This window comes from Anguilla rostrata, chromosome 11 (assembly GCF_018555375.3).
Source record: "Anguilla rostrata isolate EN2019 chromosome 11, ASM1855537v3, whole genome shotgun sequence".
Classification (NCBI taxonomy): Eukaryota; Metazoa; Chordata; class Actinopteri; order Anguilliformes; family Anguillidae; genus Anguilla; species Anguilla rostrata.
Genome location: NC_057943.1, coordinates 7,684,787 through 7,711,593, shown reverse-complemented (window position 1 = coordinate 7,711,593; position 26,807 = coordinate 7,684,787). Strand labels below are relative to the sequence as shown.

The 26,807-nt window shown below is 47.3% G+C and overlaps 1 long non-coding RNA gene across 2 annotated transcripts in view; it reads right to left on the bottom strand.

Annotated features, from left to right (window-relative positions):
- Positions 1–4,653: 4,653 nt before the first annotated feature.
- Positions 4,654–26,807, bottom strand: part of LOC135235377 (uncharacterized) — a 43,687-nt gene continuing 21,533 nt past the window's right edge. Inside the window, exons 1-3 of one of the 2 annotated variants that reach the window (XR_010324368.1) lie at positions 8,390–8,506; positions 5,660–5,774; positions 4,654–4,826 (exon numbers count right to left, since the gene is read on the bottom strand). This is a non-coding gene — a long non-coding RNA (uncharacterized LOC135235377). Of the gene's footprint in view, positions 4,827–5,659; positions 5,775–8,389; positions 8,507–26,807 lie in introns of those variants that run through there. The other variant, XR_010324367.1, reaches the window with a different exon arrangement.

Below are 26,807 nucleotides of genomic sequence, written 5' to 3'. Positions count from 1 at the left end.
GATTCACTATATACATTTATTTTGGATTGGATTGTATCTCAGTGAAAAAAATATGTTTAATGCACAAAAGACTGGAAGAAATCCTTAGTTAAATTCAAATAACTGAATCCATATTTGACTGTTTGGCCAAATTATTATGTTTATTTACCAAATTATATATTTCCAGTGGTAAAAATGCACCTATTTTAGATACTACTATCAGCCAATGAGTGGCGATTTAAAGTTGCTGTTACAAACTAGGTCTGACAAAAACCTAATAATCCTTTGCCTTCCAAGGTTTTGACCTTGTTTACGACAATCATTCCTCTGCGTCGTTGCCTCAGATGTGTAACTGTTGGTGCTGAGGTAGTATGAAAAATGCTTTTAACAACAAACAGCTTTTTAAAATGTCACCAACATTTCGGTTACGCACAAAAAAAAAAAATTCAGTTCAGTAAGGGGTCAGGGTGTGACAACGTTCTAATTAAAAACATATAAGTCAGTTAAAATGGGGGGGGGGACAGAGTCAGTGTGGGAGTGGCATTGCTACGGTCTTATGTGAGAGATGACAGCCTGCTGGTTTTGTCACGCTGAGGCATTATTTAAAATGAAATCAGACGTCTAGACCTTGTTCCTGAACACCGTCTACAAAAACTAAATAGCAAAACATTCTTGTGCGGACACAAATTGTATGTATGGCATACACTGCTATAGACAGGTTTAACATTATCACTAGAAAGGGTGTGTCTTCTAAAACATGGCCAAGCAAACATTAATAATTTTTACGATACATCTATGAATAGTTTATGTTGTATACACACGTACATTTGCCAGGACTAGATTCGCCGTCTAACATACTGAGTATAACAGAATTATCTGGGTGGTTGTTTTATTTTGGCAGTTGTTTGACCATTACCTGCTATATTTTAAATCCGTGGCCAACAAATGCAAAGTATAATTTGTGCACTTGGTGTAAGCATTTTTCTGTAATCCTTTATTTTATTGGCCAATATAGCAGAACCACAAGCACACAGTTCTAGATTGTACTGTGGATAACAGTAACATTTAATAGAAACTATATACATGTGTATGTGGTGTATATAGTGTTTGAACAGTGACCCCATTTTTCTTTTTTTTTGTTGTTAGTTTTAGCTCTGTACTCCAGCACATGAATTTGAAATTAAACAATGAATATGAGTTTGAAGTGCAGACTGTCAGCTTTATTTTGAGGGTATTTAAATCCAGGGCACCAAAAGTAATCGGACAAGTGGTTGCTCAGCTGTCTCTGGGCCAGCTGTGTGTCATTGCATCATTAGTTCATGCACAAGGAAGCTAACAAAAGCTCTACAGTTGATCTAGAGTTCTAGGTGTGGCATTTGCATTTGGAGTCTGTTGCTGTTGTCTCTCAACGTAAATAGCGAAGAAGTGTCAATAACAGGAAAGTGGCTTATTCCCAGAGCGAAACCAACCGTTTATTGTGCTGTCGTTTTTGAGGGAGGTGGCTGCACAGGTAAGAGGTAAAAATAGTAAAAGTGCACTGTAAAACAAAAATGTAAATTTTATGGCAAAATACCAGCAACTGTTCACAATTTTGTACCTCTGCAATTTTACACTTACCGTAAATTTTACAGACGTTGTGTTTTTTTACAGTGCTGTGCAGGAGCACCTCTGTACTGTCGTGCTCACTGACTCCAAAAAGGCCTGCAGGTGTATTAGGGTCACCCCCAAACGCCCCACTGATACAGGGGTTTATAATCGAGCCCATTCCTTAAAACCAGAAGGCCCCTGTAAATGCACCGTGCCCCTTTTAATAACCAGGAGAATAGGGTGTGGAGTGTATCATCCTCAACCACCTTTCCACCAACCACCTTCTGTCCCCACTCCGTACCCAGCACAGGCCTGGACTCCCACACACGTCCCCGCATCCCAGTCTTACTCCATACCCAGCACGGGCCTTGGACTCCCACACACGTCCCCGCACCCCAGTCTTACTCCATACCCAGCACGGGCCTTGGACTCCCACACACGTCCCCGCACCCCAGTCTTACTCCATACCCAGCATGGGCCTGAACTCCCAAACACGTCCCCGCACCCCAGTCTTACTCCATACCCAGCACGGGCCTTGGACTCCCACACACGTCCCCCGCACCCCAGTCTTACTCCATACCCAGCACGGGCCTTGGACTCCCACACACGCCCCACGTCCCCTGCACCCCAGTCTTTCTCCATACCCAGCAAAAGCCTGGACTCCCACACACGTCCCCTGCACCCCAGTCCTTCCCCGGACCGACATCCTTTCATAGAAATCCCTGAGAGGCGAGGGGGGAAAGATGGCCAGCGTGCGATGGGGAAAACAGGCTGATTATTACAGTCCTTCCTGAAAAAACATTGTCAGAAGGGCGTGTTCCGCCATGTTTAACGGCTCTCGTAGTCAGTCTGCTCCCAGAACAATAAGTAATGTAAATATTCGCAGCGAGGCCCTTGATTTGAGTTGAGGAAGCCATGTTTCTTTTTTTTACGTCTAAACTGGTAGTTTTTTTTCTTTCCCCCCCCCCCAACTGTTTTCAAGGTGAAGATTAAGGTCAATATTCAATCAATTTGTCCTTAACTTTGGCTGACAATGTCAGTGACAGTTTAACCCATTGAATTCATTTGAAGAAGAGACGTAATGCGTATTGGCAGAAAAAATGACATTTCATTGTTAGGCTAAGGAGTCAAATGCCAAAAGCCTTTATTTTCTGATAATTTTTTTTCCCCCCCACCAATAAAAATGACATTTCAGTCAACATGTCTGCCCGCCCGCCCGCGATTAACTTTAATGCAGACACGTTGCCCGGGTTTGCCAGTGGCGAGAGCGTGATCAAGGTCGACTTTGATGTTCAGTCAGATCGCATGCGAGGGGCAGGGGACTGGCATTCACCTTAATTAGATAAAGACATGTACAAATGTCCTTTAGAAGCAGGCGCCTGTCCCGGCTACGGACGTTAGCACTGCTGGCAGCTGCCTGTGCACACAGTCAATGGGTAGTGAATTTGAAAGGTGATGGGGGGGGGGGGAATGGGGGTTGAGCTGAAGAGGGGTTGGGGGTGGGGGGTCTGCACGGATGAAGGGCAATGGGGGTGGGGGGGGGAATGGGGGTTGTGCAGAAGAGGGGCTGGGGGGTCTGTGGGGCTGAGGGTGAGGCGTACAGGATAACAGATTGGGCAGCTGTTGCTGTTTTCACCCTACACTGCTGACTTTGGGCCACAGTGCCTCTCTCGCTCGGCGCATGCTTTTCCATGCATTTCGACACCCTCGATGCAACCTCGTGCCCACGGCTGCACCGCACTGCATTCACTGCGACCAGGCTGCATTTGCTGCAACCACGCTGCATTCGCTGCATTTGCTGCAACCAGGCTGCATTGGCTGCAACCACGCTGCATTCGCTGCATTCGCTGCAACTAGGCTGCATTGGCTGCAACCATGCTGCATTCGCTGCATTTGCTGCAACCACGCTGCATTCGCTGAATTCACTGCAACCATGCTGCATTCGCTGCAACCAGACTGCATTGGCTACAACCACGCTGCATTGGCTGCAACCACGCTGCATTCGTTGCATTCGCTGAAACCACGCTGCAACCACGCTGCATTCGCTGCAACCACACTGCATTGGCTGCAACCACGCTGCATTCGCTGCATTGGCTGCAACCACGCTGCATTCATTGCATTCGCTGCATTCGCTGCAACCACACTGCATTGGCTGCAACCATGCTGCATTCGCTGCATTCGCTGCAACCACGCTGCATTCGCTGCAAGAGATGCGCGGCATGAAGCGTGGGCGACCGACGACGCAGCGCTGAAGGCCCTCACTCTCTCTCCGCCACGCCAAGCGAACGCAGGGGGGGTCGCACACAGCCGGGGCCCCCGCTGCAGCCACTGTGCAGCACAGGCAGGCATTACGAATAAATCACCGATTTAATAAATCAATGTCCATAAAAACTGCGTTGCCATGCTACGACAAACACAATAAAACAAAAAACAGCACACACACACACACATGCAAAAAAAGAGAGAAAGCATAGCCTGCTGGGTGTGTTTCTTTTTTTCTCTTTTTTTTTTTTTTTTTTAGTTTCTAACAATGTGTTTTCTTAATCTATTTACGTACTTAACTAGTGCACAATAACAGGTAGGTGGCCACTTCCTCAATCACTTACACAGGAAATGAAGGTGCAGAGCCCGGGCTCCATCAGCGCGCGTTATGGAATCACATTATATCAAAACAGCACAAAAACAGACCTTTTCGGGAACAATGGGGAGAAAGAAAGGGGCCCATTTGGTTTGAGAACGCTCGACAATGGGGGAGAGTTATCGGCGGTATTTTCTCAAAGCGTAATTTCGCCAAATGTTGTTTGCGTGCATAAATGAAGGGACCAATTAAAACAATATTACACCACATGTATTATACATGCGACACAGGCTCCTTCACTCATAAGCACTGCGATTCATAAAACGTATTCTGCAGCTGAAAGACATGTAATTAGGAGAGGATTTTTTCTTTTTTTTTTATAATAAGCCAAATTGTGCATGTGTTTATTAATCTGTTTTCCAATAATGCCGGTCGCCCAGACACACAGCGATGATAAGATAGCAGGATGCAGAGTTAAAATCTAATTTTAATAAATTCCTAATCAGCGCGTAGGAAACCGAAAAAAAAAAAAAAGAGAAGAAAAAAAAAACAACGTAGTTAATGGCAATGTGTGGAGTCAGCAAGGTCTTCTGCAGTTGTGGTCTTTAATAAGATTGGAGAGGCATTACAACAACAGAGCGCTCAATGTCACGTCGAGCTGCTCCCTCTGTCTGTAACCCAACTAAAGAAAGGAGAAAAAAAAGAGAGAGAGAGAGAGAGAGAGAGAATTAAGAAAGCAAGGGGGGGAAAAAACATGGTCATCTGTTTAAAAAGAGCTGAAATCTGATCTCAGGGGAGACGGAGGGAGGGAGAGGAGAGAGGGAGAGAGGAGAGAGAGAGTTGGAGGTAGTGTATATCACATATCAGCTGCCTCTGATCATTCACGCTTTCTAATTACAGAAGGTGAGGAGGGCCATAATTTTATCGTATTTGTTTTGCATCACTGCAAAAATAGAAAATGAGGGCTCACGGAGCTGCACCAATTTACTTCATTTCGACCTTGATTAAAAGAAAATTAATTGCCACATCTCTCATTATGTTGCGAGCGGCATTTGATGGCTGGGATGGAAAAACTGGAAAACAAGACATAGTGCCTCGTGGGGAGAGAGAGAGAGAGAGAGAGAGAGAGAGAGAGAGAGAGAGAGAGCGCGAGCCTCGACCGGCGTCTTTCGAGGAGACGAGACAAACCCTCTAATGATGAAAATAAACAGCGCTTTTAACACAGCCGTCACGAGACAATGTCAAAAGACGCCCCGCTCTAAGTATCAAAAAAAGGGCCCTTTTCCTTTTTTTTCCGCCGGGCCGCTCGGATATTGGCGGGGATCTTTTTAAAAAAAATAAAAATATCAAAAAAAACTTTGCCACTTCTCGCGTTGCATCTCTTTTTCAGAAGGCAATTAAGCCCCCCCCCCCCCCCCCACTCCCCTCCCCCCGCCCCCCCGGCTCCCGCCTGGTATCTGGTATTTAGCATCGGGGACAGAGCGGTATACGGTTTCAGGAGATAAGTGGGTATACCTCAAAGAGGAAAAGGCGGCGTTTGGGCGTTCCACGGGCGGACTGAAGTGCCTCTGGAGCGGTTACTCGGTGAACTCCGTTTCCGTGGCCGACTCGAGCGACAGCAGAAATTCATCTGAAAATTTTAAAAAAAATTTTAAAAAAAGAGGCAGTTCTGGAGAGAGAGATGCTGTCGTTTATCATTAATTTTCCCAGAATGCTAGTTTGATTTATTTTTATTTATTTTTTTTACAGTTCTTGTTGATTGAGGGTATAACTGACATGAGGTCAATGAGAAATGCTTCTTTCTCTAACCCCTAAAACATTTAATTCACTTGAGTCAGACTTTTAACCTCACTACACAAAATACACTGGATTGGTCTTTTCTCTTACCCTCTGTTCTCTTTCACTAGTCCAACACATTTTTAGTATCAAGGAGGCCAGAAACATGTGTTGACGTACATCATGCGTGATAGCAATATGCTATTGAATAAATTACCTTTTGTGAAGTAATGAAAATAACTGCACGAAGGCATATTCATTTAATATATTTAAAGCTCTTCTTGCCTATGGGAGTGATGTACACTTCTGCAACATTTGCATTAGCTGTTCTAAATAAGGCTTTAGACTCAACGTGTTAATTGATTGCTGTACATGTCCTGGTTTTGAGACATACCCTCAAAACCTAACAACTGTTGGCTTAGTGCTAAACCTGAAAATACAAGCAAGATCTACTTTTAAAACAGTCATTAATCTAGAAATCCCCCCCCCCCCACCCCCCGCCCCCCCCGACACCGACTCCCCCAGTTCTACTACGATAAAGCCAACCATATGTCTGGAAGGATCAACTCTGGAGGTTTTCACGGAGCGGGGTGTATGATTACATGAGAATTTCTCACAGAGAGGGCGCACAGAAGGAATAAAATGCTGGTTTAGAAACGAAATCCCCTTTCATGTGTCCGCACCTGTCTCGCTCTCCAAAGTCTGGAGGACCAGACGCCAGATAGAGCGAGGCAGCCCCGACGCACACCTAAACCTGAAATATTTATAAGCTTCTGACACTCTTCAATGGGGTGTGTGTGTGTGGGGGGGTGGCAGGAAAGGTGTGGGGGGGGGCAGGAACAATGTCTACCCAAGTACTGCCTACATTTGTTCTAGTTTACTCAACGTTTTTAAATTATTTTTTTTTTAGAAAGAGGAGGTTTCACGCGTGGGCAGAAACGTCCCTCCCCCCCCCCCCCAAAAAAAAGGGGGGGGGGGACCGTATTGTCTCAGCTGCTCGCCCATTCAGAGCCCCTGAACTCGGGGCCCACCTGCGCACCCCTCCCACTGCCCCACCCGGCCAGCAGCACCCGCCCCTGCAGCCGAACCCAATCAGCGGGAAACACTCTTTGTCTCCCGCGGGGGGGTGTGGGGGGGGGGGGCATCGTCGGTTTGCCGTCCGCGGCCTGTTTAGCACGTTATGAAGAGCAGCCGCGGCGCAGGTCGCTTTACCGGACTAACAGCGGGCACCGACGTTAGCGTTCAGGACCTTCACCACGGCGCCATCGCGGCAGACCACGCCATGACAGGGTCCAGACCGGGAGGAAGGAGCTCGACCGCTAACAACGAAGCTAATCGGGCCACGCGAGAGAACGCGCGACACGGGGGAAGACGGTTTTTCTGTGGTTAAAATTTCTGATCCCCTCCAATGCCCCCTACATCACTCTCTGACACCCCAATGCCAGAGTCAAAACACAGAACACTAAAAACGTGAAATGAGATGTTCTCACGTACGATGCTTATATATCGATTCGGATTATAAAAAACCGCAGAGGAATCTTAACCGAAACCGTGTTTATAATTGTGTAACTCCTTCAGATTACATTACTTGTAGAAACGCCAATAATTTATGACACATTTTAATGTGCTCTATTAATTTCTTCTTTTAGCACAGACTAATTTTTCATTATTTCCCTTAATTTCTTTTTTCCTTCTTGCTGGTTAAAAATCCCACCACGACATTTTAGGCCTGTCGAGGAGCCCGGTGGGCAGCTGGCGTTGTTCTAGAACACAGCGCCCATGAGGACGTCACAAGAACGGCGGCGAAGGGTGCCACGTCAGGCCATCGCGTGCGGAATGGAGACGCGTGAATAATTTATCAAAATAACGTAAAATAATACAGCGGCCGCCATTCTCCCTTCACCTGCCTCATTCACTGGAGCAGAGCTCTGTGGACAAAGAGACTCACGGAGGAAGACAAACAGCCCTTCTACGAGTATACAGCACAGGCCTTGAGTATACAGCACAGGCCTCGGATATACAGCACAGGCCTCGAGTATACAGCACAGGCCTCGAGTATACAGCACAGGCCTTGAGTATACAGCACAGGCCTTGAGTATACAGCACAGGCCTTGAGTATACAGCACAGGCCTTGAGTATACAGCACAGGCCTCGAGTATACAGCACAGGCCTTGGGTATACAGCACAGGCCTTGAGTATACAACACAGGCCACGAGTATACAACACAGGCCACGAGTATACAGCACAGGCCTCTGACACTGTCAGTTTGGGGTGATTGAGAAACATTATATAGACATAGAGACACATGGCTCTACAGGATGAATTATACCGCTATAAATCTACCAGGTGTAAACAATAATAGAAAGTAATCCCGACTTGGACTCGCTATTTATCCTCATGGCTGTCAGATAGAGTGCCCCCCATTCGGGCCTACGGACAGGCCTACCGTCCCAAACCGGCCAGCCTCACTGTTACTGTTAGGATCTGCTGCGCCGTTCGAAGCGACCAGCGCCGTCTCAGTAAGCCTGTTATTTCCCCCGCCGCTGCTCTCCGTGCACCGTATATTTCCGCTGCAAGTGGGCCCTGTTTGAAAACAAACGCGCGGGCGCATGAATAATTAAACGCGAGCGTCCGGCAGAAATATCGGGCGAAAGGGAGATTGGGGGCAGAACCCAAAAAAAAAAAACAAAAGTGAAAGGGTAGTGGTCTGGTAATCAGAGACGTAGTGCGGCCGTGGGCTTCGTCCCTTACAGCTGGTACCCCCCCCCCCCCCTCCACCCCCAACCCTAAACCCAACATAATGAAGCTGTCAGTAACCCCGGGTCTAAAAAGCACCGGGGCCCGCCACACTCATTGTCAACATACTGTGTCCCTCCAGGAGGAGCCGCCGAAGCCCGCCCGTCGACCCCCCCCCGTCCCCCCGCGAAATTCGTTTCTCTCTGCCCCTGTGTGGAGGAGGAGGAGGAGGAGCGGGCGTGGCCGGGTGTTCTGTGACATTCAGCACACTGATATGGAGTGTATTTAAGGTACGCGCACGAAACCACATGTATCCTTGAGAGTCCACCAAAATATCACAAGCTCCCCTGGTAGGGGTTGAGCGTTCTCAGTTTTATCCGGGGGGGTGGGATGGTGGATAGGGGGGGGGGGGGTTCGGGGAGCCTTTCTCATACGGAATCCGTGAACCCTCCATGACTGTCCCCGGTACAGCTGCCATGTTGGCACCGGGTGCATGTCTAATACGGTGTCATAATTTAGGGGGTCAAACTATGCTTCTGGAAGTGTCCGCGCGCAAGCGGGACGGGCTCCCAAAAAACCCCCCATTTTTGTTTTTTTTTTTAAAACAAACCGCAGCATTAAAAACAAGCAGACCGGGGCAACTTCAAGAGGCTTCAGACTATTTCTTCCCATTTTTTTCCCCCCTCCTCTACTCCTCCCCTGCCCCCCCACCCCACCCCCCCACCCCATCTAAATTTCGCTGAATGAAAGTGTTCAGTTTTAGGACAGAGGGAGGTCACACCTGTTGTGGAACTTGATAGAAGGCTTATTTATAAACTTCCAGAGCTCCGGATTCTTCCTCTGGTGAAAACGCTGACAACCAACAGCGGAGGGGAGGGGGGTGGGGGGGGGTGGGGGGGTGGTAGGTCAGCTGAAATGCTTGTTTATGAAAAGTGCAGCAACTGGAAAATCCATAAAACTCCAAAATGATGAAATTAACAAGCCATCTGATCAGGTTGCTTGGGGGGTGGGGGGGCGGCAGGGTGGGAGGGGGGAGCATTACAGGGAGGGTGAGAAGTGGGGGGGGGGAGTGGGAGGGCTGTACTTGCAATAAAGTTTCAGTGGCATAAGAGGGGTTGGTTTGTAATTCTATTTTTTTTACTTAAAACTTTAATTCTGGTCCCAGCCACTGATCTGTGACCAGTGGAATGAACCCATCCAACCATCTGAGGCCTGCAGCTTTTCCACTAAAAGGACGTCATTACAGTTGGTCGAAAGCCACTTGCTTAGACCTGAATCAGGGCATTATGAAAAGCAGAAATCAAAACATTAAGAGTATCTGAAATCTTACTCATTCGCTTGCTTTTCCTTCAAAAACATAAAATCCCTAAAACCATTATTAATTAAAGCTGTTTTTGTAAAATAATAATAATAGTAATAATAATAATAATAACTGGCAGGGTAATCAGAGCCTGTATTTATTCTTTTTTTTAAAAAAATGACCTCTGTGAAGTACAAATTTGCGTACAAATTTGGTTAAAATGCTGTGCTTTGCTCTCAAAAAAAAAAAAATCCAGAGAGAGCCAGAGACAAGGGGGGGCAGAGGGAGGTCTTAATATATTGCCTAAATTTAGGTACTGAATTATGGCCCAAGGGGTATTTGGGTGAGATCATGTGACATATGTAAAGTTCTGGGAATGCGGAGTGGATTTGCAGTATAAGGGGTAATATTATGGGAGTGGAGGGTCCTCGGCTGGTGACGGATGGCCTGACAGGTGCTCCGTGACGCTAAACTGTCAGATGAGCCTCCTGTTTAGAAATGTTCGAGTTGCTGCCTTTTTTTTTTCCTCCCCCTCTCCCCTGCACCTCTGTGACACTTTTTGGTTCTTTTTTTTTAATGGCCTTCATATATTACAAGGGCATAAGACAAACCCCCCCCCCCCCCCCCCCCCCCAGAGGACAAAGCAAAAAAGTGATCACATAAATGATACAGGAATTGCTCCTTTGGACCCAAAAATAAATAAATAAATAATTTAATGTCTGTCGCGAAAATGCCTTTTCTGAAAGAGTCGTCTCCTTCCCGCTCCTCTTCCCCTGCATTGCTGCCGCGGCGCCTCTGATATATGTGCTCGTGTAATGCGCTTTATGGCTGTGATTGCATCTGTGCATCCCATTCTCGCACGCTTGATTGACTTTGGTGATTTTGTGTTTAATTGGCTTATGTTGGCAGCGTCGTCGGGGAAGGGGCCGCGGTATTTGTTTGTTCGGTTATCAAATCGGAGGCTATCGTTTTTGTATAAACGCCTCATCTCGCCGACAACAACCAGCCGGCGTTCGGCGTATTGGATTCCTACCGAACGCGTTCCACTTTAGTGCCGTTACACAGATATAGGCCGGGCCCTGCTTACCGCTGATTGTCCCCGCGTTCGCTCTTTAACTACACGGAAGAGAGGGAGGGGAAAAAAAAAAAACCCACCGGAAAACTCAAGAAACAAAATGGAGGCATTTCACACGGATGCTGGCGATTCTCCATTGGCGGCATCACACCCCGCTTCACTTAAAAGTGACAAGGGATGACATTTTGTTCCTTTAACATTTAGCAGGGTTCAGATCTTTCCGCACCGGTCAGGAAGTTTTAAATACTGGATCAGGGTGCGCTCCACAAGTAAGCAGATACACCGAGCTTTATTATGGACATCTGGGTATAAAATTAGTCATCTCTGCCAATACCAACCCCGACGCGAGAGGCAACCCGTACGATGGGGACGCAATACCGCCACGAATCGATGGCACAAAACAGATTGCACTGCAGAAAGATCTCTCCGGCTGACAGGCCGGGCCGGATAGTTTGGGGCTTTAAAAAATGGCGACATCTTTTAAGGTGACCCCCGGAGTGCTTCCTGCAAAATTGCAAGAGACAGAAATCCATTTGCAACTCCGCTATAACACCGAGATTACATTGTTACTGCGGCGGGCCCCCGGTGCAAATTAATTTGGGGTTCATTTCATATATTATATAAATGGATAGTAGAGGGAAAATTAAATCCCGGTATTACACATTTCTATATATTGTTTTATTTCTGCGGGGGAGCTGTTTGGGAAGGAGCGGCCGCCGTTCAATCGCGCGCCAACGCAGAGCTCCGGTGGATTTAAACTCCCTTTGACTTCGCCCGGCTCCGGACGACAAACAGAGATTGCTTTAAGATTCAAAACGGTTTCCTTTTTTTTTTTTCTTTCTTTTTTTTTTTTCCCCCCCTTTACAAGACCCTAATGTTTTCTTCCCCATCAGAAAGCAATTCCAACACCAAAAGAGTAGACTTGGGGAAAGGGCCCGCGCCGTGCGTGTGATTATTTGACTGATGTCATTACGCGATATCGAATGCAGATTTTGTGCGGGTCGCTTGGCTCGGGGAAAACCGTGAATTTGCCTCAAGGGCTGGTTCACCTTGAGCAAAAGTGCCATCTTTTTTTTTCTTGCCTTTTTTTTTTTTTTCATTGCCGTATAATTACACCTCCATCGACCAGTATCTTCATTTCACATTCAAAAGCCAAACTTTTGTTGACGTAGTGGATTTCTGAAGGGACTAACAGCGGTTATGGGGAAATGGGGTGCAAAAAAAGTCAACACAGTTGGGGGAAGAAGAAAAAAAAAAAAGAAGTGGGAGTTTTACACAAATAGGAGCTGCTCTAACAATAACAGTAAAGCTTGTGTATAATTGTATGTCTAATTTGTTGGGAATACATCTATTCACCAGCTTGGGAATGAATGCAAAATGGCCGGTGAAGGGCTTGTGCTCTGCACAACGGCCACGTGTGATATTCTTAATTCTTACGCGCTTGCCCATGTGAACTGCTGCCCTTTCTTCGCCAGCGACTCTGACAGCGAAGGTGACTTAGCCCCCTTCACTGCCTGAGCGGGAAAAAAGGCCAGAGCCACTACCTGATAGGGATTCACTGTTGGCTGGGAAGCTAAAGCTGCCAGCTGCACTGTAGCCATTGGATGGGTCGGGCCACGCCGTGCATTTCTCTGACAACAGACAAATTTGCCATTTGGGCTTTTGAAAGTTCGGAGGAAAAGCAAGCTTTTTGCTTTCCAGAGCGTTTAACACTCCACATGGACAGGAGGTACAAGTGCACTGACTCACCCTGGGGCAGGGGCGGGGTTTTTCCTCCCTGTCCATCGGAACACGGGAACCTCCCACTCTCTCTACCCTCGCGTACGGAACACTCCGTGTGTGATGTCACAACAGGGCAGCCGCAGCCGAGGCCTGAATGTCGGACACCAATCCGTGCCTCGCCCGACGATGGGGGTACGGGGGGTACGGGGGGGGGGGGGGGGGAGCCACACGTCGACAAGCAGGCCGCGTTGTTAGCAACGCCGCCTGGTCGCGGCGGGGACGGGAGAGGAGTGGCGGAACAGAAGCTCTCCAGATGTTTTCTTTTTTTTCTTCGTCGGAGAGCCACAGGGGAACCCTCGCCGTCGAGCAGCAAACACCTGTCTCCCCGCGCCGTCTCTCTCTCTCTCTCTCTCTCTCTCCCTCTCTCTCCCCCCCAGACAACTTAATGCCGAGGCGGGAAGGCTCATGTGGAACTGAGCTCGAATAATGACATAGCAACGCAGGTTTATAACGCCGCGATATATCAATCAGCGCGCCTTACATAGCCAGCCTCGTCCAAAGGGTGTCTGCTGCTTGCGTATAAAGAGCTTGTAATGCCATTCAAGTTCAGTAAAGGGGTGCAAATAGGAGAAGCGGTTAAAATGAGGCCGTGCTCCAAGGCCATTGCTAAGGTAGGGCTCGTTGTTGTCAATGAAAGATATCGAAGCATGCAGAAAGATCAACATCACAACCCAAGCACTCACATGCCATTCATTCTTGATGCATCTCTCCCAACGCCTGGCAATCAGTGGATGCGTGTCCATTTTGACTGCATTTATCACCTCATCTTCCCAGCCCTTCACTCTCCCAGAATTCCACATAACTCCCAAATTTTCAACTTCGGATTTGACCGCAAGGAGGCTACATTACCGCAATTTTATGAAAAAAAAATGATGTTATAGTTATGCTGAAGGTTAATAAATAAATGTGTCACAGTATGTCTGCTGTCTGCTTTCTTGCTTCCAGCCTCTTCATTCTCAAAACAACGTTCAAAACGAATGCACATATCTCAGCCCAAGCCAAATGGGACAGGGATCTTAATCTGTCTGCCTCGTTTAGGCACAGCCAAGGCCCTCGTTTCCACATCCCCTGACATCCTGCATCTTCCCTTAGACACGGACACACCTTACATGTGGTCACATGGCAATGAGTCATCACTGCATCACATCTCAATTGGATGTTGCTGACAGTTTTTTTTTTTTTTTTTCATACAATTGAAATTAAGTGGCACAACTGTTGCAGCAGCATATTTTCAACAAGGACCGTAAGAATTATTTCATGGAATCCAATGCTGATATAAGATGTACACACTTGTAAAAAATTTCTTACAGTTTCATTGGAATTATTTGCACATGCAGTTCAGACAAATAAGACAAGAGGTAGAAATATTCTACATTCACATATACTGTAGGCTCCCAGTTTAGTGCCAGCCAAGTCAGAGGGTAATATTAGCTTGAATTTTCACTCAGCTTTGTGACTGGAAACCTATCAGGAACATCTGTGAAGGGAACAAACTACTACTTGGATATTATTTTCCAAGTCAGGCATATGGAAATAACAAGAGTGTAAGGGGAAATGACATATTTTATGCCCCCGATCTTTCCCTCCAAAATATTGCCGTTTCCCACCGCAATGAAGATTTTCTGTTGAGTGCGATTCGAGACGTAGACACAGCGCGCGCAGTGTTTTATTCGCACTTCCCATACTTTAGTACAGGCTGCATTCACGCGGTTCAGCAAAACCTAACAGCGTGAAACAAAACAAAGGGAAGAGTACGTGTGCCGGAGCAGGTCAGGAAAGCGCACGGGAGCGACTTTGTGATAAATTCAATAACACTAACGTTACAATCTCCTTGACCCTGGGGTCACCAAAAAATCAACCCCAAATCGTTTAATATTTTCCATTCGGGATCAATAGCGGCATAAATTTGGGTTCAGTGACAAGTATAATTTTAAGCAGATCTATAAATGAAAGAATGCAATTCACAGTTCTGGGTAGATGGGAGGAAACAAACTCCTTAAAGAAACAGGAACGACAATACAAGTGTATAAGCATGACGATCTCCCGAAAATACATGCATTTCTCCTTTGCCTGATTTGGGTAGAGCGCAATTGCGAATTCCGCCTTTATCTTACAGGAGAGTTCAAGTACAGGTCGAAAAAATCGATCTTTTTAGAGTTTCCTGTCCCGATCTGCCTAGATCAGCACCGATAGAAGATGAGCAGGAAGGACAATTTGTTTAATATAAGAGAATAAACAATTGCTAAAGAAAACCGTTAAAGCTACAACGTCTACGGTTATCCCACCTCCTCCCTCGCCTTCCCTTCCCCTCTCACTCAAGGGAGACAGTTCTGTCATGCACCATTTTCAACATCTGCACTGTTCTCGAAACATTCTGAATAAATTAAGAAATAATCTATTTCACGATTACCCCGATGTAGATTGGACTATTGAGTGATTAAGTAATTAAGACAAGAAAAGAAAAGATATTTAAAATTTTGTTTTAAGAGAAAATATCACAGAATGTTTAAATAAAAATATGTCTTTAAAAAATATCGGGATCGAATTTAAACATATTAAAATCTAGACAAAATAGATCATAGCTGAAAATACATTAATTACATATTCACATGTCATCCGTTCAAAATAACTATATTTATCTCACCTAAAAGAAACATGAAATATATTTTTCATAGGTGCCATGCAACGTAAATAAATATAGCAGAATATGTACAAAGATTAAGAATAAATGTACAAAAACTAAAGCATGATGATACCACCCTATCAGGGAGAAAAAATGCTATAATGTTTATCAGTAACATTTCTGTTTGGAGGATACAATTACAGGCTTTGAGCCTGTGCTAATATCCTCCTGCTTTACAAAGTATGAAACCCCTCATTGATAAATATTAATTTGAGCCTTCATGATGTATTTGAAAATTCCAGCTAAAATGTCACCACATGGAACATTAATGTAATATTTCAAGGACTGAGAGCAATACTCATATTGATTGCATTTATTTGACTCTGGGGAGGCGAAATAATTCTTCAATGTGGGACACATCTGGTAGCCAAAGATGCGAGGCAGGGAACGGGGAAATGCAAAATAACAATAAAAATAATAGGACTTGTATTTAAATACATCACCTCGGCGTTATTTAAATCCGAACGACTTAATGTAGAAAAAGGAAAGGCGCGGTCCAGTGAGCCCTTCACACGTCTCACATCTCCGCAACGTTTCATTTTATGTTCCGTGTCCCGATATGGGTACAACACAAGGAGAAAACTATTTGAGTCACTTGCATTTCCTTCTGTACCCTTGCTCTTAGAAACGACATTGCGGGATCTATATAGGTTCAGATGATACAGGTAAAGAATGGCACGAAAGTCCTTGAGGTCTTACCTTTTCACTCTATTGATAAAGTATTCTACGGTTACGAATCAGCGGATTATCGTGTACCTAAATACACTGTCACTCTCCTTTTTTGCGAATTTAAGCAGAGACGAGGAAGTTTTCAGTTCGTCTGTCTAGTGTCCTAAAAGGATCCTTTCTTTGTCATTAACAATATTGACTATCATTAGGGAGGGCGTCTGTCTGTCTTTGTGAAAATGAAACGAAATTCGAGTCACACCTTGACCCTGACCCCGCGCTGTGCCATAAGCGCCAGTTCTATTAATTGTTGAAAAGGGTTTAAGATTTAGGGCCTGCATTTACATAGAAATGCCTCCTTTTCCAACGCATATTTATTTTTAACTAATTGCTTCCAGTAGCCCACAATAACCTTGCGCAACCTTGCACTCACATTTCAATTAATTTCTCCATGTTCAGTTAGGTTGTCAGGGGGTGGAATAAATACGAGCGAACGCGCGTACTGAGATCATGTTTTATGAACTGCGGCGTTTAAAAGTGTTAGCTAATGTTTGTTGAAATATGTGCACATATTGATACAAACATAACGGCACAACAAGAGAATAAAATTTTACATGAAATACGGCATGCTTTCAATGGAAAATATCGCACATGTTTTGTCACCAACGGAAAAATGTAAAGCAAACATTACGACTCCTCATGTAGGCTACCCTGCCTTTGAATACGGTTTACTTCAATGTTGCTAGGAAAAATAATATATGTTCTACGAACATGAACGGGCTTAAAACATTGTTTAACAATCGGTTAGACAAGAAAGTATATCTAATAGACGCTTCGTTTATATAAAACAGTATATAGCGCAGTCCTCAAAAGGTTAAATTTTCACTCAACAGCTTAGTGGACCTGCCAAAATATTTTGATGGCTTGTACAAGATGCGTTTGGTACAAGTTTCGTTTTTGAAACTAAAAAGGTACTGTTTTCTGCTGGCAGCAAGTATGAATTATGTATAGCTAAAGCGCCCCCTACTGGCAAACTATAACTTCATCACTCAGAGTCGGTATGGAACTGGATCCTACGGATTCAAGTTTCTAAACTGTAAACATTTTATAAAATAATGCCTATTTATGATCATTTTAGACATAGTCCTGTAATGATATTTAATTAGTACATTTAAAACAAAACAACAAAGAGCTATGTATCAACTTTGAAATAATCTATATGTTTTCTAGGGAGACTTACCTACGCATTTTTCATATTTACCTGTAACATTAAGAAATTCTTATAACATGCTATTCCTGCAAAATGCAGTAACAGTCTGTGTGCCAGTGTTTTTAACATATCCTTTTTTCTTTAAAAAATGTGATGATGATGATGGTTATTATTATTATTATTACTACTATTATCATTTCACGCTTTCTTTATATTCTAGCCTTATGAATTCAAACATAAAGATGCTTATAAAAGGTTTATAAAGAGGCCTTTTAAATATATCAACATTTACTTCTCAACATTTACTGTTTAGATTTAATACAAATACCAACATTTGGAATACCCACTTCAAAAGGACATTTCCTTCGACACCAATCTGTTTGCAAGAATGTGCAGGTTAAACGTAGTGATGTGAAGGCCTTGTCATTTACACAAAGCACACACACAAATCCCTGCAATATTTTCTTCTTCTTGTTTTTCTTCACGATGAAAGCATGTAGCCCTGCTTGCTCAAAATGATTTAAACAAAGAAGAAAGTGATACAAAGAGTTCTAAGGCATTATGGGGGAATGTTCTTTCACAGACCTCTCTCTGTTCATCGCACAGAGCACAGAAAAATTACCTGAGAATGAGGATGCGCTATCCTCAATAGCATAGCTGGGAACATCAGCCCTTCTGTCGAAGCTAAAAGATATTTTCCACGTAGACCAGGAGCTGGGTGAGCTCGCGTGAAGATATGATTACAGAAAGCTCGACGGAAGAAATCTCCGACAAAGGATTTCAAAAAAGCGCAGACAAAAGCCTTTTGGCAGCCCGAGACCTCAGCCGGGGAAATCGTCTCTTTGTAAACGCACAGAGAAGAACGGGGGAAATCACGACTTGTCATCACCTTGTTTAGACTGTTGCTTTCCCTTTTTTTCTTCTTCTTCTTCTTTCAATAAAAATATCAAAACACGGTTTACCGGTTGCTTTATTTATCAAGATCCCACCCTACCCCCCCACCCCCCCCCCCAACCGCCCCCACCTGCCGAGGGCCTACGGAAGGAGCCCAGGGCGCACTTCCTGAAGAAAGGGGGGGGCCAATCGGCTGTGGAAAAAACAACACAGTGCACCATAAGGACTCAGAGGAATGGCGCAGGTGCTCAAAGGCTCTTATGAAGGCAGGTCTTTTTTTTCTTCTTCTTCTTCTTTTTTTTTTCCCGCCACGAAACAAATGTCGGACCATATGGGAGCGCGGCACCTCAGCGTGCAGCGCGACGCGCGCGGGGGGATGAAGGGATCGCCGCGGCGACTGATTATGAGAGTCGCCGCGGAGTCCTGAGCAGGACCGCATGACACACACACACACACAAACACACACACACACACACACACACACACAAACCTTACAGGCCTCACGGCCTGGCTCTACTCCGCCCTAAACATAGCAGTGATGCGGTAAAAGGGTGGTGAAGTGGTGGGGGGTGGGTGAATGGAGGTTAATTTCACAACTTCTTCGAGCCCTGGCATCAAAATTTCGGTCAAAGTACGGTCGCCACTACGTTGCTTTACAGTCGCTTAGCAGACACGCTTGTCCAGGGCAACTTGTAGAAGTGGCGAGCATCACTGTTTTGTGTACCCCCAAATTTAGCCCTTCTCCGTAAATTAGTTTGTTGTTGACGCCAACAAAGGATAAAGCACAAAACTTTTCATTCACGGGGAACAGGCAGAGGAACGTGATACCAGATTTTTACGCCAGTTTGTTTCCTTGCTACCTTTCCTCAGCTTTCCGTACGCGAGAGAAATAAAAACAACAGGAGAGTCCCAGGGAATATTTCCATGCACCCCCCCCTCCCTCCACCGCCCCCCAAGAGAGAAGCGGGATGACAAGGTCTAGCATTAGGAGCAGCCATCTTCATCATCAGAGCCAAGAGCCAAGAGAGTCTTTACTGATATAAGACCTCCATGTTCTTCTTATCCCCAGACTGCCTAAGTAGGGTTTCTTTATTTCAACAGCTATCCAAGACAACGGCATGTTCCTTCAACACGTTCCACCTCGTCCAATCAGCAGAGAGGGAACTCTGGACTACTACAGCTATATCTCTGCACACCTCTATCCCTTCCTTCGTCCTCGTCTCGTGTTGATGATGTAACGAGGTGCTTGGTTGTGGCATTCACTCCTTTGCATAGCTCTATGCCGACAATTTTTTTCATAAGTTGTAGAATTTAGGAGGACACCAACGCACTTCCAATCAATAGACGTGCTCCTAAAGCTTTTTCCCAGTTAGCACACAAGAATGGGAGCCCTAGTACAGCCCCGTACATTTGTCTGTCCAGCTGTAGCGAGGCCTAGGTCTAACGGCAGCGCAAGAGGAATATTCCGTTTCTTTTTTTTTTTTCCCAGCCAGAACGCCACTGTAGGTTTAAATACGCCAGGGAGCTGCAGAAAAGACAAGTCAATGATCTCACAATTACTTAGCTGTTTGGCCTTCCACCCAGCCTTTGAAGTGTATCTGGCGAACTGAAGGAGTCGTCCTCCATTGAGAAAGAACGACCCAGAAACCCCCCTTCCACCCTCCAACCCCCCCCCCAACCCCTTAAACCACATGATCTTACTCAGCATGCCGAGTGTTTGCAATTACAATCTGGCCTATTACACGGCTGGAGCAGAATTCAAAGCCTAAATCAAACTCTAAGACGGTAATTTGGTCCTGTTGGGGGTCCGGCCGACCCCACTTCATCGTGCCCTCTCTCTCTCTCTCTCTCCCTCTCTCCGGCGCGTCCGGCCCCGCGCCTCGATTGCTTGTTTAACTTGACACGTAATTACAGTGGAAATATTTGTGTATTTTGTACGGGTGCCACGGCCTGCTGAGCTCCGGCTGCCAAGGGCTCGCAGCTCCCCCCACCCCCCCCCCCCCCCTGCCCCCCCCCATCCCCCCCCCTCCCCCCCCACCCCCCCCCCCCACTCCACTCCACAGCCAGAATCCCTGATTAAAACAAGATGGTCCCAATTCGGGGCCTCAAAAAAAGAAAAAAAAAGAAGAAAAAAAAAAGAGACCTCTCCCGGAGATCCCGCCGCTTTTTCCGTCAAGGTCGCGGGGGCCCGACGACGACGGCGGCGTTCCCCGGCGCTCCCCGATGACGACGACGACGGCGACGGCGCCTGAAGGAGGACACGCATCTCTCTTCCCCAGGACCGATCATCCAATCACCCATCGCCGAGCCAATTAGACGCGCTTTCGGCTGGATAGCGCCGGCTCCCCCGCGCTGGGGGCCCGCAGATAAGAGGAGGCGCAGGTATATCCGGCTCTCCCCCCCCCCCCACCCCCCCCCCCTTTCGTGTGGTATCACAGGGCAACCACCACGCTTTGAGCCAAGCTGCTACACATTGCACGAGGAGGATAAGGACGTTATCTAATAATTAATGATAATTGTAATAAGGGGGGGGGGGGGTTTGCGTCGTTCGCTTCGTAGCCCCCGACGCGTCTCGGCGGCCGGGGAGGCCACGCCCGCGCGGTACGAGACGACGGAGCGGTGAACCAGAAAGGCCGAGGCGTCCGTCCCCTGGTCGCCGGATTAAAAATGGCGCCTTTGACCCGCCGCCACAAACACACCGGGTCCCGAGCCGATGGCGGCTTCGCCCCCGGAGCGGCGGCCAGGAGCCTGCTAATGATCTGAGCCGCGCCGCCGCACCGCTGCCCACGATGCTCAGCGCGAGGTCAGCAGGCCGGGCAAAGCCTGGACCCGATCCCAGGTCCGTTCCGGGAAAAAAAAAACAAAACGTGAGTTTCGTTAGCGGGAATTTTCTGGGAGAGAACCCGGGCGGATTTTTATAAACGCCGTTTCCACTTCCGCCTTCCAGCCACCGCTCGCCAAACCTCGCTTGCCACCCGCTGGAGTTTCACTTATTAAACTGGAAGCTAACCAGGAGGACGGCCGCGTTTAAAAAAAGAAAAAAAAAAGTAGGCTACGCCAAAGTATGAGGTGCTCCTCTGTGGCACGCCATGAATTTTAAACCGAGCTGCACGTGTAATTGCCCACGAAAGCCGGGCATCTCCGTAGACATTACATATATTACCGTAATGGAACAGACAGAATCTGCTCTTTTCCATTATTCTCTTAAATTAATTAACTGATAACTTCGCAGTCTGTTTATACTTAACGGAAACCCACGGGGAGAGGGGCCACCGACTAATAGTGCGGGGTAATGGAGGAGAGCTTGGAATTCTGGGAGATCTGCCCGCACTCCTTTCGAAGCACTGAGCTCATATCTTGGCAGGCCATGGGTATCTATCTCTCTCTCATCTCATTTTTGAATATCGCCCTAAAGCACCTCCGTTCCGCGAAGTCCTGACGGCAGCAGTGGCGTTCACAGCCAGCGTTAACAGGCAGACCCGGGTCAAATACCTATTTGTTTTGGATTCAAATACTTTTCTACGCTTTACTAGATCTTGTCTGGTGTATTGGAACCAATTAAATACTCTCAAAAAAAGTGCAAACCCTTCCTTCTGGTCATATTGGCAGGCTCAATCAACGCCAGGCAAGATCAATAGAGCACAGAAGAGTATTTGAAATCCAAAACAAATACGTTTTTAGACCCGGGTCTGGTTACATGAGTAGCTCATAGCATGTTAAAAAAAAAAGCACTGGGCACAATCAAACAGGCAAATCGGAGGGCACCATCGTACGCCAATATTTAAAATGAGAAATGATCTGAACCGCAGGGCCTTTAAGAGGCAATGACTGCGTAACCTTCCGCGGGCAGGAAACTCCACGAAACCGGAGTGCGAAAGTTTTCCGCGCGCACACGCGCAGACGAAATAACGTCTCGCTCTCCTTGAGAGCGGAAAACATCAGCTTTGACCTGCGTTCCACATGACAAGACGCCAGCCCGCGTGTAGTCCTTTTACGAGATAATTATAAACGACGGCTGTAATTGTTTTCGCAACTGAAGAATGTTAATGGACTTCGTTGGCCTCGGCGAAATTCCCCTTGTCTGGAATAATTAGGAATTTAGAAAACAACTCGCAATGAAGTCAAAACTCACAGGCAGGGCCATTAGAATACAGGTGGGCAAATCACTCAGTCTCGAACACGGCACCAGACAGGAACCGGAATATTCTGGTAAAAATGGCTTCAGCAGGCGCAGTAAGAAACCATTTAGATTTTACACTAAAATCAAAGTTGGCTGAAAGCAATTTTAAAGATGGATCTCAAACATGTTCACACATTGTCGCCGCACTGCGGGCAAACTCTTCTCACCCTTAAGCAGGACCCCCTTGTTAAAGCCGCCATATTGATTTTAAGCAACCGTGGGTTAACCCCTCCGAAACAATAAATTACGATTATAAATATAAGAATAATGGAATTAAAAACAAATTAAACTGATAAACGCCCGTCCCAATAAAAGCGCGGAGGGTTCGCTTTGCTCATTAAGCTGTCCACGTATATTTTATAGGGCTTGCAGCCGGGAGGGGAGCGGCAGCGGGGAATGCCCTCCGGAACGGGGTTCGGGAATACCGGGCCGGAATGCCGCTCCTGTTCTCCGGACAGGCCGATAAAATGGCTTCAGTAAAAAAAAACACAACTTTACAGTCGCCGTTTAGATCGTTCACAGGCACTCACACGCAGGAGAAGACGGCATCAGCAGAATTAATAGATCGGTAAAAGATATAGATAGACAGATTTAAAAAAAAAATAAAAAATGTTTTATTGAGTTGTCCTCCTTGCAACTACCCATAAAAAGCAGACTGAAATGTCCAGTAAGTACACTTCAAAGATTCAATAGAATCAAAAGAGGAAGAATACAAAAAAGTAATAAAAATAAATAATTCAAATAAAATTAGATAGAAAGCGGAGCTATGGAGACAATAGACAAAGAGATGCTGAGCCAGAGTTAAGAGACGTTATACGGAGGGGTGGATGGACAGGGAGGGAGCGAGACTGAATGATGAGTCACAATGGAGGGAAGGCAACGTGCCTGTTGAGTAAGCCCAAACTCAGCGGGCAAGCGTAGACCAGCCAACAGCAGAAAAGCCTGAGGCCGCCAGTCAGGAAACGGGCCAATGGCGTCGCCTCCCCCCCCAATCCCCCCCCCCACCCGGTCGGTGGTCCCGCCCACCGGCAATCCACACGCCCCCCCCCCCAGACCTGTCCGTCCTCGCGGAGCAGAGTGTCATGTTGGAAATCGTCAGTCAAATAAAACAAAGTGGGACCGCATCGATGCTCTGTCTTGTTTTATATGACGGCTGGAAATAAATGAACTTTTAAATGGAAGCTTGGCAGGGACGTGGGGCTATTGATCGACCGGAGCAAGGGGGCTGAAGTTTAAGGGCACAGCTCTCCCCCCACCCCCCCCACCCCATACCCCCCCCCCCCCCCAACCCGAGCTGGGCCGTAACCGGAGTAATGAAATTGATTGGGCCGAGGGAGGGTGACAAGCCAGCGGAGTCAAGCCCTTGATGTAAGGAAACAAGAGTGCCATCTAATTGGGGTGTAATATGGGTCTTTAGAGGACATTAAGCACGTCGGCACACAGGAGGCGAGGCCCACGTGCCGGGGGAGGCGGCAGCGATGTCTGGGCACCGCGGCGACCGCTTCCTGTTTCCTGTTTCCGTTCGCCCTCGACGCGACGCGACCCACCTCCGGGCCTCAGACGCAGGGGCAGCACCCGAGCGACTCCTGACCGAGGCGATCAGCGGCGTGAGGCCGAGACGCTACTCAAAACACGGAAAGCAGCCGCCGTCTCTCCACGAACCGTCCTCCCCCCAAAAACCGCGCTACCTGGTTTTAGCTGGCGCGTGGCGACCGCGCCTCGATTAACCCGCTAACGGACCGCTCGGAAGAGCGGACGGGCTTCCGTAGCGACGGCGCCGAAGGGCAGCCGGTGACGAGCCCCGACTCGGCCCTCCCGCATACGCACTTTTCAGTTTGATTTAATTGTGAACGGTATTAGAGATTATTCGATTAATCTGAGACTCGTGGGAAACCAATTAAGGGAGGCCTAATGAAGTGAAATTCAGTCACTAGCCTGGGTTTGGGGAGGGGGGGAGGGGGGGAGGGGGGGATGGTGGAGGTAGGGTTAGAGTGTTGGCACTAGAGTGCATGCGACGCGAAGGCATGTGTAAACACCGAACAATGAAACCCCCCTCCCCCCCGTCACCCACCCAAAAAAATAAAAAATAAAAGAGGACTATGTTCATGTAACCCAGGTCTCTATCAGGCCCGACGCCATCGCCGGGACTGAAGGCCCCTATTTGTTATGTGTCAGCGTAGCTCATCCGTCCGCCCCGGACGTCGCCGCGCTATCCGTCACCGTTATCGCCGTGCCAACGAGACGCCGAGCGGCGTACGCATCAGCTCCTTTTCCCGCCTTTCTCCCGCGCGCGCGGCCAACCGTCTTCAACCAGGGGCGGCCAAACAAAGTTACGCGGCGCATTACAAGCACTTAACGTCGCAGTATCAAGGTTCACCTCCCGATTTCTAATCTCAGTCCGGAATGAGGGGTGGACGAGGGGCGGAGAGAGAGGGGGGTAAGGGGGGGGGGGGGGGGGGGAGAGAGAGAGGGGTTGTGGCGGTCATTAAAAAGCCATTACAAGCCCATATTTCATACTCCAGTCTCCCCTACATTTCAAGGTGTTAAAAGCTCGATGTATATTTCCGCCATGTTCGCGGGGGGGGGGGACGGGGGGGACGGCGCGGGCGACGCGGACACCTCGCCGGCGGCCATCGACCTTGGCCCCGTTCCCGCCCTCATTAGCTTTCAGACACTTATCAGTCATAACCGGGAGCTTCGTCCTCTCCGGGCCCCCGCTCTTCCTCCTCCGCCTCACTTAGGCCCGGGCCAAATAATGGCCGAAATCCATTTATCTGCCATTTCCAACAAGTGTGTGACATTAACAAATTATCCGCTTTTCCCCTCTCTAAGTGTGGCCCGGGCACCCTCTAAAGGGTTCCTTTGTTCCGGGCTGGGCCAAGGTCGGGGCCCCCCCCCCCTTTAAAACCGCTCCTTTTATACTGCGCCCATTTTCCTTCCCCGCGTCTTTAAATATTCATCCGCTTTTTTTTTCCGCCCCGTTTCCGTTCGGGAGAGAGAGAGTGCAGCGCGGCTAAACTTTCGGCGCGTATTTCTTCAAAGGCCCTCCTTATTTGGTTATGATTTTTTAATGCCCGGGCCCGCTACTTTATAACTCGCATCCCCTGGAAAACATTGATCTGAGGAGCAAATGAATCTAATTATGGCTCCCCTCCCCCTGAGCTCAGATATTGACTTGTTGTGAAAGGTGCGTCTCCCCGTTAAAGCAATTGTCTTCTGAGCGCAAGGACCGAGCCACTCTCCTGAATAGCTTGCTTAGAGACTCCATGCAAGATTCATAAAAAAAAAAAATCTCGACAGTGGAGTAAATTACAGTTAATGCCATTCATGCAGGAAAACATGCCCCCCCCCCCACCGCACAAAATGTATATTTTTAAAGTGCCTATTCTGAAGGCTGAACAATGCAAAACATGCATTTTAACACTGTTTGTTTGTGTGTGTGTGTGAGTGTTTGCGTGTGCGTTTGCATGTGTGTGCTTTTATCAAATAAACAAGTACACTGTAAATCAGGGGCATGCATACATGGAAACATGTTATGTTCCAGGCATTGGAAATCAGTTGTTTTTAATGTTTGTTTTTTTTGTTTTTTTTTTATGTTCAGTACAGTTCCGTTCTTAGCACCCCGGCTCACGGAATCTTGCCGCGCATTCGGCAAGCAGCAAAACACCGGCCATAAACACCGGGGCCGTGCCGTCTTTGACACACGCATGCCGAACGCACCGAGCACGCACCGCGCGGCGCGTCGTCTCCGGCTGCATACGCTCGTACGAGAGTCCCCCCCCGTTCATCGCTGGCCGGGGAGGAGCCGGGGCCCGGGAAAATCATTTAAGCGAAGGAGACCTCTGTCCGTTCCCGAACGCAAAGAAAACTTGCGTTCCGTCCCGTTCGGCGCCAGGGGGGCGTGGCCTCCTCGCGGTGCGGCGCGCGTGTCACCTCCCATTTACCCCGAGACCCAGATCCGGGGGGGGGGGGGCCCGGTCGCGACGCCGCACCTCCTCGTTTTTTGATGTAGCGCCTCCTCATTTAGCCGTTTTCGACAAACCCGATTTTAAATATTCCATTGCATTCCATGTAGTTGATTTCTATTTAAAATGGTCATGATTATTTTATTTTGTAACATTAATGGAAAGTACATTTGAGGGGGGGTTTGGGGGGTGGAGGGGGGGGGGGGGAGGAGAGCCAGGCATTTGCAATTCATATTTCCCTACATGATTACATTAGGAGTGTGTTCTGTCATATTTGATTAATGTAGCTTGTTTTCCTTAAAACCAGATTAAAATATGAAAACTGACAGAAATGAGGCTATTACAAAGAATTATCAATTTTTAATAATCTACTCAAGAAAGGAAAAATGAAGTGGC